Here is a 15,450-nt window from a genome sequence, read left to right as displayed (position 1 = left end):
GCCGTGCCAGGGGTCCTGCAATGACCTCGGCCAATTCCTTTAGAACTCTAGGGTGGAGATCGTCCGAGCCGGCTGACTTGAATACGTCCAGTCCCTCCAGAAGTTCCCTAGGTCGTTCCTCACTAACCCTTGGCCCAGGTGTGCCTCCCCTGGGGCCCGAGGGGGGCCCAGCAGGGAGGTAACTGTTCTGGTCCCTATTTAGGAAGACGGAGGCAAAGAAATCATTAAACATGTTACTTTGTCGTCTGGTGTGACGACCAAATTCCCCAACGCCTCCTGCAGGGGCCCCACATCACTCGGAATCTTCTTTCCCCCGCCCCTATGTATTTGAAGAAGGACTTACTATCCTTAATCCGGGAAGCTAGCCCTAATTCCATCTCTGCCTTGGCCCTCCTGACTGCTCTCCTACATCTCCAGTATAGTTAGCAAGAAACACATCTGCAGAGGCCCAGCATGGGCGGTAATGCTCAGGGGCAACCAACATGGGTTTATTGTAGTAGGATCCTGCCTGACTAACCTTGTTTCCTTTTATGACCAGGTCACAAAGTACTTGGATGCAGGCATTGAGGTGGATGTTGTGGCAGAAGGCCAGCTCTGTTTCTCCCCCAAAACTCTGCTCTGTGACAATTTGGTTAGGATGGGCCCAGCAGAGGATACACACCTTACCCTATCTCTTTAGGTAACCTGAGCTGGATACATTCCTCAGGAAGGGGGGAAACCTGCTCCCTCTGCCTACGTGACTGGCATCACATACCTGGGTGAGGGGCTTAGGCTACCTGGAGAGCTAAGAACTGCCAGTCTGCCCAGCAACTAGTGATTCATTTCAAATTGGTTGGCTGACAGCCAACAGGTGCTGGTCTCCATTGGACCAGGTAAACGAGATCACACGGGCTACATAAGTTAAGGACTGCCCAGGAGGAGGGGGCAGCAGCCATGAGGAAGACTCAGAGAGAGAGAAGAGCTGAACCATCTGAAACTTGCTCTCTCTCAAAATCCATTATCGAGGAACTGCCTGCCTCCAGAGGGAATCTCTGCCTGCCTCTGGATGATAGTTGGGAGTAAGCTACCTGAGATCTAACTAGATAGCTTGAAGTAACTCAGATGCATGATCAAAGGCTACCCATGCCAGTTTGCTCTATGGGATTTCTCTGATACTGCTCTACCTGTACCCTTTTCCAACCCTACCCCTTGTAACCAATAAATTTCTGCTTTGTACTTAGTGTGGGAAACATATTGGGTGTGGGTCTAGATCAGGGGTTAGCAACCTTTGGCATGCGTGCCAAGCATGGCACACAAGACTAGTTTGCTTGGCACACCACTGCCAGCCCAAGCTCTAAGCAGCTGCCACCAGCTGCTGCCAGCTCCAGCATGTTGGCATGTTGGCAATGTCTACCTTCCAAGGTAGACCTTGTGTTTTTTTTGACACTCTGGCCAAAAAGCGTTGCCTACCCCTGGTCTAGATTATGCCTTGGGGTCCCCTTGGTTCGGCTGACTAAGGGAGACCACTACTTGTGCTTCCAACTGATAGAAGCACCCCCAAGTGCTTAAAGTGTGTCAAGTACCCTTGAGGGCTACTAGGCCTGTGTTTCCCAGGGTACACAGAGCCAGAATAAAGCCCAGCCCTGGGTGGTGGCACTGTTACTCCCAGGCTAGCAGGTGTGCTCAGGAAGGGGGTCAGCCAGATGTGAGGTACTCCCAGGGAGGCACTTAGAGCCTGGAAGGTGGTTGGGCACAGTGAGGTGGGTGGCTCAATGCAGGAGCGCCCCCTACTGGTCTGCCACAGATGTTATCTACCTGGACTTTAAGAAGGCCTTTGACACGGTTTCTCACCCTGTTATCACAAAAAAAATTAGGCAACTGCAGTATTGATGCCTACACAGTCAGATGGGTGGCAAATTGATGGTCACACCCAGAGAGTGGTGGTGGATAGGTCATTTTTGACCTGGAGGGATGTGGGTAGTGGAGTGCTCTAGGGCTCAGGCCTCAGGCCTGTGCTATTCAACACCTTTATCAGTGACTTGGAGGTGGGCATGGAAAGCACGCTGTCCAAATTTGCTGATGACACAAAGATATGGGGAGAAGTGAGCACACTGGAGGGACAGAATTCAACTAGATCTAGGCAGGCTATAGAAGTGGGTGGATGAGAATAGAATGGAATTCAGTGCAGACAAGTGCAAGGTGCTGCACTAAGGGAGAAGAAACCTGCAACATATCTATAGGCTCAGGAACACCCTTCTCAACAACGCTGTGGCTGAAAGTGATCTTGGAGTCATTGCTGACTCCAGGATGGACACGAGCTGCCAATACAATGAAGTGGTCGAGAAGGCTAACCACACCTTGTCATGATCTACAGCAGGCAGGGAGGTGATCCTTCCCCTCTATTTGGCCACAGTTGGAGTACTGCATCCAGTTTTGGGCACCACACTTCAAGAGGAATGTGACTAACCTTGAGAGGGTCCGGAGGAGGGCCACTCGCATGGTCAGGGGGCACCAGGCCAGGCCCTAAGAAGATACACTAAAGAGCCTGAATTTATTCAGCCTCCACAAGAGAAGACTGAGAGGGCATCTGGTAGCTGTCTATAAACTCACTAGGGGTGACCAAGGGAAAATAGGTGAGGTGCTGTTCCCCCAGGCACCGCCTGGGATAACAAGAATAACAGTCACAAGTTGATTGACAGTAGGTTCAGGGCAGACCCAGCAGCAGTCGGGGAACAGGAAGAGCAGGCTCGGAGCCAAAGCCAGGGAGGACAGGGGTTAGGGGAGGACAGGGCCTCGGCCCAAGTGGGGGAAGAAGGCCTGAGCCAGGGCAGAAGCCAGCCTGCTGCAGTGGTGGGGGGAAGCAGTGGTCCTGGCCTCCCTCCCCTTCCCCCACCATCACTGCCACCGTGGCACGTCCACTATTCCCTCCACTTGCATGGGGCCCGTTCTTCCCCACACAGTCACCACCTCATCCCACATTGGGCCCTGCAAGCAGCAATGACAGAAGGGTGGAGGGGCAGCCCAAAGCCAGAGCCATGGCCTGCCCCCACCTCCCGTGGCATCCTGACTCCGCTCTCCCCCCCGCAAGCTGCGACTGCTGTCACCAGCAAGGAGTAAGGGGGCAGGGGGCAAGGCCAGCTCTGGTGGCCTCTCCTCCCACCCCTCTGCTCCATCACTGAAATCTGCAGGGAGCAGGGCTCCGTTGCCCCCATCCACTCTGTTGCCTCTGCCTCCAGGGAGGCCCCCACCTCTGTTGCTCCTGCCTCCATCATCACCATTGTGGTGGTGCTCCACTGCTGCCAGCTCCTGTTTGAATGCTTGTCTGCACTCCGATTGGCTATTTATGAGCCAATCAAAGTGCAAATAAAACATTATGGCCAAACATACAGACTTAGGTTTTTATAATATTAAAATGTATTAATCTACATCCATATCCATATGAATACACACACATGTATACACACATATGTGTGTGTGTGTATACATATGGATGTCACATGATATTGATATTACATATCAATATTATCAGTATGTTGATGTATGGATCAAAATATCGAAATTTCAGCTTTGATTTCTGAATTTCTGATCCAAATTTCAGATTTGATTTTATTCTCTGTTCCATAAACATTAACATGGTGTAAGCAGAGAAAAGGGAACATAAAGTAACCTAAGCTTGATCCTGTAAATTCCCCTATAGGAAAAAATCTCCAGCAGCATAAACCTGGCTGCCCCTGCAATTTTAACTACACCAGCCCAGACGGGTGAATACAGACACCAAACAGTGGGTTGAACCAAAATATCCCTATTAAAACATTCCAAAACGCAGGGTGAAGGGACAGGACAGAGTTTAAAACTAGATCCTTTCCAGTAAAAATTAATGCAATTGGAGTTTAAAACTACTGTCCTATGACATATCTCTCAGTAATTACAAGTGCAAGTGAAATCTTCTCATCTCCCAAGGAAAAAAAAATGATTAATTTATTTTCAGTTGCTTATCATATTATTTATTCATTTGATCATATTTTTCTCTGAAACCTGAATTAGTTTAATTATATAATAATGAATATGCTATAGGGGAAAGGCCAATCTGCATTCTATAGCCAAGCTGAGAGCTCCCCAGGGGCAGATCCAGGAGAATTGAACTGGTCCATGTGCACCTACCTTTGATTACTGATCCACCCATGGTTTAAAACCAACTGCCTGGGAGTGGCTGCAGCATTTCTAGTTGGGCAGTGCTGAGGGAGTCAAATGACTTCATTGCTCATTATAATCTACCTGATCCCTTCTAAACTCTTTATTCCAAAGGGGCTAACAACTTTCTCTTCTTTCCAATGGTCTTGATGTTCTACCAATCAAGCCATTCTTTGTTCTGCAATTCTGTTGTCTCTTAGCTGCTCCTGGGAATAATGTTCCTATTTCACAGCCCTGCAGATTATTCTTAACTTATTCCAATAAAGTTATATTTGTTTTTGCTTTAATCTTAAACTAAATCATACATCCTAGGCTTCTGATGTACTAGCAAAGCTTCTAATTTATTTTTAACTGGAGAAAAATGTGTTGTTTTACACATAGTTATAAACCTCACCCCCTTTTCAAAATTCTAGATCCACCCATGGTGCTTCCCACCCCCAAAATTATACATTATGGCAACATCCCTAAAGACACCCTGCAGGAGGAAGAGGACCATCTGGACCTATATAACATCCCATGTTAAAGAAGAGCAGTAATTCTACATGTCACTCAAATCAGGCTGACCCCTTAAGCTCCCACCTAATTACCAGGGCTGCCCTTGATTGGGTAATAGTTGGGTACCCCTTGTTTAGAAGTGAATTTCTTTGCAATGGTTCAGTGGTTTTTGAAGCAGTTATTTAAAATTCTAGCACAAGAGAACTCAAGGGGTCTCTCTCCATAATTGAACTGCCAACAATTATATTATTTGTGATTAGGTTTATGAAATGGAGCACTATAAACAGTTTCATTGTGCGTCACAGTCCATTAGCAATGGGCTCCACTATTAAAAGGAAATGTGAATATATAATTAAATTTATAGCAACTTATTTACATTTCCTAAGAACCAATTTTAGCATATTTCATGCCAGAATAAACTAATTACCACCTCACTGTTATACACCTCTGCTTTTACTAAGATCATTTTTACTCCCTTGTTAAAGGTTAACACAGCTGGTATTTCCTCCATTGCCTAGCTTTTCTAAATGTTATGCCCTATATCATTTTCATTAAGATAGTCAAATAGTGGAAACAAAACTGCAGTTCTCCAGGTTTGGATTTGTAATAGCACTAATAGCAAACCAGAGACTTCTGTCAGTGTGTAGTGAGGAGGAGGAAATTATTTCTACTTCTGCCTTTTGAAGATCAGCAGTGTGTACAGATAGCATCTAGATATATGGACACGAAAACCTCCACATGTACCCTAGTGCACACACATATAAAGCAACTGCCTTCAGTGCAATTTGTTATCTGTTCATCCTTTGTATATACCACGTGTGAAATTTTTCTGACCAGACAACTAAATTTTCACGTTCCACTGGTGTCTTTTGTTTTAAGTACAAAATAAATTTTTGAAGTTAGAAGGTTCAGATAGTCAACAACATTTAAGCATCTAACTCCTAACTTCTCTATAAACACTGTATCAATGATCACTCACAATTTAGTAGGAGTTAAGCACCAAAATACCTTCAATCTGAATATTATTTACATGTACAAGACACATATGACAGTGATAGTTGCTTTAAAGGTAGCTTATGCGGTGATATTTAAACTCCTGTTACAAAAAAACATGTTACTTAACCTATAGCCAACAGGCCATATCTAGCCAATAAAGCTATGTTATTTGGCCTGTGACTCTACCCATGGTCCATAAAGTTGGCGGTAGGGGAGCAGTTAATTGCTGTGGCTCTGGGAACTACAACAATGAATGCTGATACCACTCCCCCATCACAAAATTTACAGACCTGGAGGGGAGCCCCATGGGCCAAATTATGGGGCCTGCATTGGATTGGCCTGGAATGTGTGGAGTGATCCTGCATGCAGGGCCAATTTGGCATGTGATCCTGCACCAAGGGGCTGATTTGGTCCATCCTGGCATGCCATATGCAGGCGTGGACTAAACCAAAATGTTGGGTCTGACTACAGACCAACACTGTGTGCCTACATTATGCAAAGGATCTGGACCACAGACTGGTTTTGCAGGGTCAGATAAGTTTGAGCACCACTTCACTTAACAATTCAACATTTGTCACAGCTACTACTTGAGGAACTGCAGTTACTTCCTTTTTATTTATCTAAAGAAACGCAACACCGCTATACAATGTAAGGGTATATAAAGGTTGATTTTTTATTGGTGATTGGTCAACTCAGATTTAAATAGTTTAGGTCTGAGAAATAGCAAGAATAATAACCTGAACTGAATCTGATATATGGAGGGTAATTTAGATGCTGTATTTAATCCTGCAGAGGTAAGGATCCAAAAATTAGGGAACGCCAAAATGAATTCATGTACAACCTTGTTTCATCTTCCTTGTACATAGGCATTGTGATAGAATCTTTAATTACAAAATCACATACAGTGTTTTTCCTATGAGAGTCCTACTTATGCAGTGCACAGGATAAACCATGCTTGCTGAATGGTTGTTATTCACTATTTCAATTTTATCCTTATCATTCAGTGTGGCCTCATTGCATTTTTATTGCATGTTACTTTAAATTTTGCTGTAGAACAATTATTATTTTCTATGACCTTTCTATGACATTTACTGTAGAACATGAATGGTTCACAAACATTAATCAACGTATCACTGCAATACCCCACGAGGTAAGATGATATTAAATATTTGAAAATAGGAACTTGTGGTACAACAAGATTAAACCTAAAATGTGTAGTGGACTAAGTCTGCGTCATCAATCTGAGATGTCTGATTTTTGTTAACACCTTTAAAATACTTAAATGTTCAAATCTATGCTCCCGTTGACTTCAGTTACACCTCTGAGTGTTCCACAATTTACATATCATAACTCAGGTGTTTTGCATCAAGTACTTTACAAATAAAAGGGGAGGGAAGGCGGGGGTGTAGTTATGGGTTATTTGTTATATGGTTTCCCAAGTTCCTATAGGACCTTTGTCAGATACCCTTCTTCTAATGCCCCCTGGGTGGCTATTTTGTTTTAATGATGAAACCAGCCTTTATTTTCTTTCCTTACTTCCTACATGAAACTTCTACAACAAAAGAGGCAGAGGAATGGTACAGACAAACTCAGACACCACATAACTGTGAATAATTCCCAGACATCATGCAACCTAAGCATTGAATGTTAAGTAGCTTTGTGGGAATGGCACATGTGCAGTTTGCCACATCTGAGCTGTGTACATGAATAGCGCATGAATCTTGCGAGAATAATGCCACAGCTTCAAATATATCTCTATTAAACATGTGAGAAATGTGATCTTCTAGAGCCTTGGAACATGACCAAATTTGGAAAGTAGTTTTTATGAACATAGTAAAAGGCATCTTTCTGATGCTAAGCTGACCCACTTTGGCAAATGTCAAATTTCTGACTTCAGAAAATTAGGGTATTACATTTTTTCACTGAAATGTTTGCACAAATGTTTAGCATATACAAGACAGTCTCTTTTTCCTTCCCCCTTTCTTGGACATTGCTGAATAGTTTTATTGAAATCTTTCCAAATACTGTATTTGCTCAAACAGATGATGACCCTGATTACAAGATGATCCACACCAATAATTAGGTTATATATAAAGCAGAGAGCAAAGGGCTACCCGACTCCCCAGATTTCATTTTTTTTTTATATATGGAAAATTTATAAACTTGCTAAAATTTTCCTGGTATAAAATCTAATTATTGGAGGTTTGCCTTCATTTTGTCCCCCTGACACTGCTCCAGCAGGAAAAAATAAATCTGGGGAGTCAGGTAGCCCTTTGCTCTCTGCTTTCCCACAACTTTTTTTTCCTGGCAGCCCTTCCCTCTCTTCTTACTGTCAGACCCTGCTCTCCCTGACCACATGGAAACAAGGGACAAATTTAAAAACAATAACCTTGCAACTAAAGATGGAAGTAACAATCTGCATACAGCACAACCCTGCATTTTGTTTACCCAGAATCGATGCATGCTACCTTTTTTTGAAACTGCTGAAAGTTTTAACACAGGTACTCCATAAACACGCTCTTGAACAGCACTTTGGCACCTACTTATGTATAGGACAAACTATGCATGATATTACTCCAAAGCCAAAGGCTCATGATTTACCACACTGTTCATTGGGTCAAGTCACGGTGACCCCACAGCTCATCACTGCTCAGTATGGTTAAGTACAGACAATCAAAAAGCCGGAGGCTGAATCAGTTCAAACTAGGCAGGCTTCCTTTAAACTGTGTAGGTTGAAGCAAAAACCAACTCAACTGACATCCAGTTTTCAATTGGGAGAAGCAAGGTGTGGTCTGCACTGACCCAAGCCTGTAGGCAGGGAGTGCTAGAGGAGATCTCCCAGCCTGCTGGCCATTGCCAGCCCAGACAAGTGTCCCCAAACCTCTGCTGTCCCTCCACAGGGGGTTCAGGAGCCCCCAGTCCAGGTGCCAGCCCATATTGGGGGAGCCCCCTGCCCAGGAGTTTCCCCCAGCCTGGGTTCTCCAGCCCCAGGTAGCCTTAAGGAGCACCTCCCCTTTCCCAACTACTGATTGCTTCAGCCGCTGATGCAGGAGCAAGGGAGATGGAGTCCTGCTGGCCAGGTGCCTGCCCCTGCAACCCAGCCTTGGGGGCTTTCTCCTCCCCCAGCCCAGGGACCCTTTGGAGCTGGGGGGAATTCTTCCCAGCCCCACCAATTTGCCTTAACTGCTGGAGTCTCAGGGATATCCCAGGGAGCAGAGGGAAATTCCTCTGCTCCCCTGCATTAGTTTTGCCTCAGACTTGCAGCAACTAAGGCGAAACCAGCTGTGCAGGAGCAGGAGAATTTCCCTCCACTCCCTCAGACTGCCTGAGACTAGCAGGGGCTGAGGCAAGATTCTAAGCTAAGATTTGGGAAGGAAATAATTCCCTCAGCTCCTGGGGCTGCCCTGGGCTGGGGGGCTCTGGGCTGGGCAGGGGGGCAAAGCCCCCCCCCAGGTGGGGGCTCCCTGCTGTCCCCAGGCTGGGCTGCAGGGGCAGGCACCCGACTGGGAGGACTCCTTCTCTCTTCCTTCTGTAGCAGCCGCTCAAGCAATCAGCAGCTGGGAAGGGGGAGGAGGAAAGGGAGAAGGCTGAGAGGATCTGAACAGCCCACACCACATGGACTTTCCCTCCCTCCATGTGCTGTGTAGATCATGCCTAGCAGGGCCTGGGGGTGGGGGGGTCTATTCTCCTGTCCTCTCCCCCACCCCTGTTATCCCTATGGGCTGCCAAACACAGGCAGGAAGCAGGTTAAGGAGGAGAGGTGTGAGGCAGTCCCTGATCCACTGGAGCAGGCAGCATAGCCCAGGGCAGCAAAGTATCCTGGGATGCTGGGAGACTGAGCCAGGAAGGGATGTGGGACAGAAGTTCCATAAACCAGTTTGACCTAAATCAGTTAAGTCTGATACTCCATCCAACCTGGTTTTGGTTATTTTGAAAGTGGTTTATGTGTACTGAACTTCTGTTATGTTATAGGTTTAAATCAGTTTTTGATCACTTAAACCAGTTTGTGTAGGGCTGTGAGAAATGGCTATATTTCGATTTGGTTTCAGATTCAGCCATTTCAGAGGGAAAGTGATTTGTTTCAGGGTTTTGAATCGCTTTTCTGGTTCAATTCGGCCAAATCTGTTTTGGAGTTTTGACGCCGTTTCGGTGATTCAACCATAGGCTATAATGGGGAATCACTAAAATGCATATAACTTTGTCATTTATTGCCTTATCTGAATGGAATTTGCAGGACTGGTAGCCCCTTCTAAGGGCATGGGGTCTGCCAAGTTTCAAGGAGATTGGTGCAGGGGTTCCTGTGAAACTGCACCTCAAACTGTAAAGCAAAACTCATATCACTTGCCAGCAGCACCAGCCACCTGTCATCCCAGGGATCCGGGACACAGATCCCAGGGCTGTTCCCCCTGAGAGGGTTGCAGGGCTGTGCCAGACTCCTCCCAGGGGGAATGGGCCCCCAGATCGGCACATGGGATGCCATCAGGCTGCCGCTGCCAGCTGGTGCTAGTGCCAGTGCCAGCACTGGGTTCTTTCCAGGCTCAGAGCAGGCTGCGCCAAGCAGACTTGGGTGCTGGCGCTGGACCCGCTGGCAGCAGCAGCATACTGTCATCCTGCATGCAGATCCAGGGGCCCATGCCCCCTGGGAGGGCTTCGGGGCTGTGCCAGACTCCTCCCAAGGGGCATGGGCCTGGATCTGCATGCGGGATGACAGCAGGCTGCTGTCCCTCCCCCAGAGCACTGGGATTGGAAGGGACCTCAGGGACAGATCACAGACACTGGCCAGCTACAGCTGTCAATATCAGAGCACTCCTTCCCCCACTTTTTCCCCCTCCCTTTTAGTTTCTGTTTCCCTGCAAGCCTGGCTCTGAAACTGCAAAATTTTCCAAAACGTTTTGGATGCTTTTGTTTAATTTCAGAGATGTTTTAGAACCTTCTTTTTAGTTTCAGATTTGATGTTTCGGGTGCTGAAATGGGCCGAAACACATCCAAGATGAAACAGCTGCCAAAGTTTCACACAGCCCTAGTAACTTCTGTCCTTAACCTATGTGTGTGTACTTGAGATACCTGCCACAAAGGATCTATGTGCTAATTAGTTCCCACTCATGACTGGAATGCTCCAAAAATTTATATGCAGATGAGGCACAGGGCAACCTAGCCCAACTTCACCTCATGGAAGGTGGGGGCCACACTAATCATGTGGGTCAGACTGAGAAAGGGGGTGACAGATGGATTCTGGGTGAGCTGTATGCAATTCTGTGCCTCATGATGAATTGGAAAAGAATCAGTAGTGGGGGGGCTATGCTTAACGGGCACTCCCATATATCTATGCTACCAGATGTGCTATGCTAGCCTATCCTTCCTTGGTTCCTGTCAGTATGTGTGCCCAATGTGGGCCATGCATTTTATAGTCATGCTCAGCATTGGCTGGTTTTAATCAGCTTCACAGTTAGTTTCCATTGCTGAGTGTACAAAGGCAGCAGTTTAATGACAGACAATGTATTTCGTGAGATTTCCTTGTATATGATTATAAGACAAGGGGCTTTCTTCCCCATGCTAATTGGGAGGAAAAACATTGTCTTGTATTCAAGTAAATATGGTAGCTTCGTCATGAAGCAGATGCCCAGCATGGATAACATGTGTCTGCATGGTTAAAAGTCAGCAAAGTAAAACCAACTGAAAACAGTGTCTTATAATGAGAAGTGTCAGAAAACTTTAAACTATAGGTTAAACAACTGTCATTCAGTATTGTGTACCAAAGTTATTCTCAGTAATTTTTTTAAAGAAAACTATAAAGATTTAAGACAACAATTAAAATTGCTTAAGTAACATTTTAACTAACTGGGCCTAGCTTTTCTGTTTCTATGTGTTTATTTTGAGGGAAAGCCTTCCCCAGGGTTATTAGGTCACAGCCAGCATTCCCTCTAAGCTGTGTGCCATGCATGGCTGCACAGACGTGCTCATGCTGAGCTGCCACACACACCTACATGGCTGCATGCACCATACAGCTTAGAAGGCAGCCTCTCTTCCCCTCTCTCTACTATCTAATCTAAAGGACCAGACCTTAGGAGGAGTAGGCACTTTTTTGTCACTGGCAGTGGAAAAAGGAAAAGCCTAGCTGGATTTCTTTGCCCTACACTCCCACTCCTCTATCCTCCAAGCTAGACCCTCCTAGACTCTGTACACTAGTGATGTCATGAGACTGTTCCTACTTCAAAGTCTTCAGATTGGTTATTTGCCCAACTGCTTCCCACTGTCTTTTCCTTTGCTGCCTGAATGCTCTACTGCCAAGCTTCCCTCTTTTCCATTTTTTCCTTGCCTCCTTTCTACACTTTTTTCCTGCTAATCCTACTCCTAAGTCTCCCTACTTTTCAGGGTCACTCTTCCCCACATTCATTTTCCCCACTTCCTTGTTCCATAATCAAATCTATAAAATAATACATTATCAATAAATAGAATTTGAAAGCCCAGGGCCTGCAGATGTGAGCAAAACAGAGTAAAAAGGACAAGGCTCTGCGTTTATTACCCTTTCCTCCCATTCTCAATATGAAATGTTATTCTAATATTAGAAGTAACAGTTCCAAATCAGTAACTGTTTCTGTTGACAGAGTTCATATTAGTCCACAAACCAAACTAAAAAGTAAAAGCAGATCAGACTCCTCTTCTATAAGCTTAACAGTCCTGGAACCTACCTCCTTGGTAAAAGGCAGGTCATTCTATCAGGTCACCCAGCCTTCCCTAAGCTCAAATATTTCTCTTGGCATATGTATCCTAGGGTATGACCACTTGTTCTGTCTAGCTAAAAAACTAGTAAGGCTCTACTGTTTTCCCACAGCCCAGACAAACTAGAGAAAGAGAAACGCTCACCCAGCAAGTTTCTCAGGAACCTTCAGTGCACGTCCCTGCTCCTGATCATGATCCAATAAAAATGTACTTCATTCTCCACAGAAGCAGTATCTGACTTCCTGGATAGCCACTGTTTATATGAATTACTGAAGTTTGCCCCATATGGAAACTTCCATATGAAGAGTATTCAGAACTAGAAGATTTTTTTTATTAATCCCCAAAAGACAAGTGCATCCCACTGAAATAATTAATTAGTATTCCTCTGCTCTTAATACCAAAATATACAAACACAAACAGTACTAACAACAAAGAATACTGTTTTTCCATAGGCAGACAGTTTGATTAATATCTTCTCCCCAGGATAGGAAATAGAGAACACCTCCAAAAACAACAAAATATCCGGCCTTCAGAGTATGATGATCCCAAGCTATTTTTCACAAAATGGGAAGCTAAGTGTCACTCAAGTCTTAATACGCCTTATATGCTGCAGTGAAACAATTTAGTCATCAAGTGCAAGCTTCTGAGAATTATTTTCTTTATAACTGGAAGTCCATTCTTGAAGACGGCTATGCGCTTTGGAAATTAAGGACTCTTACCTAACCAGATTTGCCAACCTGTAGAAATTGAACATTTTGAAATAAATAACAACACTGTTTTGTAATGTTGGGGCTGACCTGCCATACTTGCATGTATTATCTCACTCATTTTAATGTTACGAAGTCACATGAGTATAGGCTATAAACCAAGTTCTTTCATCTCAAAATTTGCAACTCTTATTAATTCAAACTATCTCCCCACTTCAGTGTGTTTAATTCCATTAGTGCTTCCACAGGAGAAAAACATTATTTTCCAAAGTACAATACTATAAAACAGAAGCATTATACGACATTGTGAAGCCAAGTCACTGGAAGAATCCTTGTAGAATAAAACATTCACAGAACTTCATAACTGTGAACTATTATGAAGAATATAAACAGATGACTTTCCCCTATGCATTTGTTTTCTAATTTGTTCAGGAGCCTGATATCTTTTTCACAAAATGATTGAAAAACCAGATGCACATCTGGCATATTATATGCAAGTACTACCTATTGCCAAAACATGATGAGCTGTTTACTTTACCCAATATGATTACAAAAATACTGATCAAACACACTAGATTACTGATTTTACAGACTAATTTCACCCTCAAGGTTTCTGTTATCAGCAAGAGTATGCAGTTCTTACAGAAGAATCAGATTTCTGTTCTGTACATTTTACTCTTTAGCAAACTATTGAGCAGTGTATTTATTCAAAGATTATATACAAAAATATTTTTAAATACTTTTAAAAGGCCATTTGGATTGCTTAAATAATTATATTTGATTATTAGATACCATTCTATTGGTTGACACACTGACATGCTCAGGATACATGGAAGAACTTCTTCCTAATTGATCAGATGTGTATGTAATAGTGTCCGGCATCTGATGACTCTGAAGTTTATTTAAATTCAATATTTATGAGGTATATTTATGCCAGTTTTGATGTGCTATGGGGCTGCAAGTGATTGAGCTGACACCAGTGATGCTACTGGAGTAACCATAGGTCAATGGTTCTCAAACTCTAGCCTATGGAACCATGTCATCCAGCCTGTGATATAATCTATCCCCACAGGTCCAGAAATTTGGCAGCAGGGTAGTGGTGTCAGTGTTAATTGCCATTCCTTTGCTGCCAAATTTCCAGCCCCATGAGGAGCCCCACAGGCTGGATAACATGGTTCTGCACACTAGATCACACTGGTGTGTGGTTGGGCCGGCACACTGGATTACACCTGTGGACCAACCCCACATGGCAACCCTGTGCCATTCATTCAATCCATGGGTCTAGAAGTTTGGTGACCACTGCCCTGGGCTTTTCTCTACCTCTTTACCCACTCCCAATGTCTATATTGATTAGATGGGTTAAAGAGTCCACCACATACTTGACTTAAATAGTTATCAAGTCAACTTTGTGTGGAATCGCATCCCTTCCAGTCCTTCAGTGGGGGCATGTTGATGGTGGCAGTCCAGATATGCAACACTCTAGCAAATTATGGCTGATAGAAGGCTAAGGGAGCAATCTGCTGGGTGTCCTACATCACCACTGCCTCCTATCTACATCCAGGAAGGGGAAGCCACTGTTTTACTGTGGCTCCTGTGCCTCTGCCCAACACCAGAGAAATGAGTAATTAAATTCCAAAGTTTCTAGTGAGCTATTTTGGATTTACATCAGCTCAGACAAGCAGTATATCCTTTACTTTAAACCATTTTAAAATGCTAGTGTCACTAGACTGATGACATCCAAATACTGATTGAAACAAATGTACAGTGTATGGATAAGTTTATAGCTTATCAGTGAATAGCCAAATATAATACAAATAAGTCAGGTTATTTGTAGACCTGAGTTGTAATTTTTCAAATCCTGAAGTCAAAAATTGTCTAAGATTTAACTGTTCACTACACAACAATCTGCTTGTTGACAGATGTAATTTCCTCACTCCATTCAAACTTGTGTGGAACAAAAACTGTTCAGAATGATTTTCTGAACTTGTAGTACCAGTGGTAATGTACATTAAGTACGTTACCAGTAGTAATGTACATTAAGAATTTTTCATATCTCTAAACAGGGATCTGGTTTTAGACTACAATAGGTATATAGGAATTGACATAAAGGACTGTGTTGTTCTTCTTTGTCATTGAACAACACGAACAACAACAACAAAGCAAGAGTTGAAATGCTGCAGAAGTATACCTTTCTGGCAGCTTATCTGAACTTAAGTGCTTTGCATTCCGGAGTCCTCACCTACAACATTTTTATGATCTGATTCTTGAATTGTTTACGTCACTTGCCAGCATGGAAACAGACTCATAAGCACCTGACTCAAAAGGTTTATTGTTTCATTTGCTTAATATAGTAAGCCATGCT

At 44.0% G+C, this 15,450-nt stretch overlaps 1 protein-coding gene across 3 annotated transcripts in view; it reads right to left on the bottom strand.

The window, feature by feature from the left end:
- The window catches only part of TLL1 (tolloid like 1), a 241,614-nt gene that overhangs the window by 83,370 nt on the left and 142,794 nt on the right, over positions 1-15,450 (bottom strand). The window lies entirely within an intron of this gene.

The sequence above is a fragment of the Crocodylus porosus genome, unplaced genomic scaffold (genome assembly GCF_001723895.1).
Source record: "Crocodylus porosus isolate Cpor-Errol unplaced genomic scaffold, CroPor_comp1, whole genome shotgun sequence".
NCBI lineage: Eukaryota > Metazoa > Chordata > Crocodylia > Crocodylidae > Crocodylus > Crocodylus porosus.
Note: the sequence above shows the minus strand (reverse complement) of the source record. Positions and strands in the feature narration are given on the sequence as shown.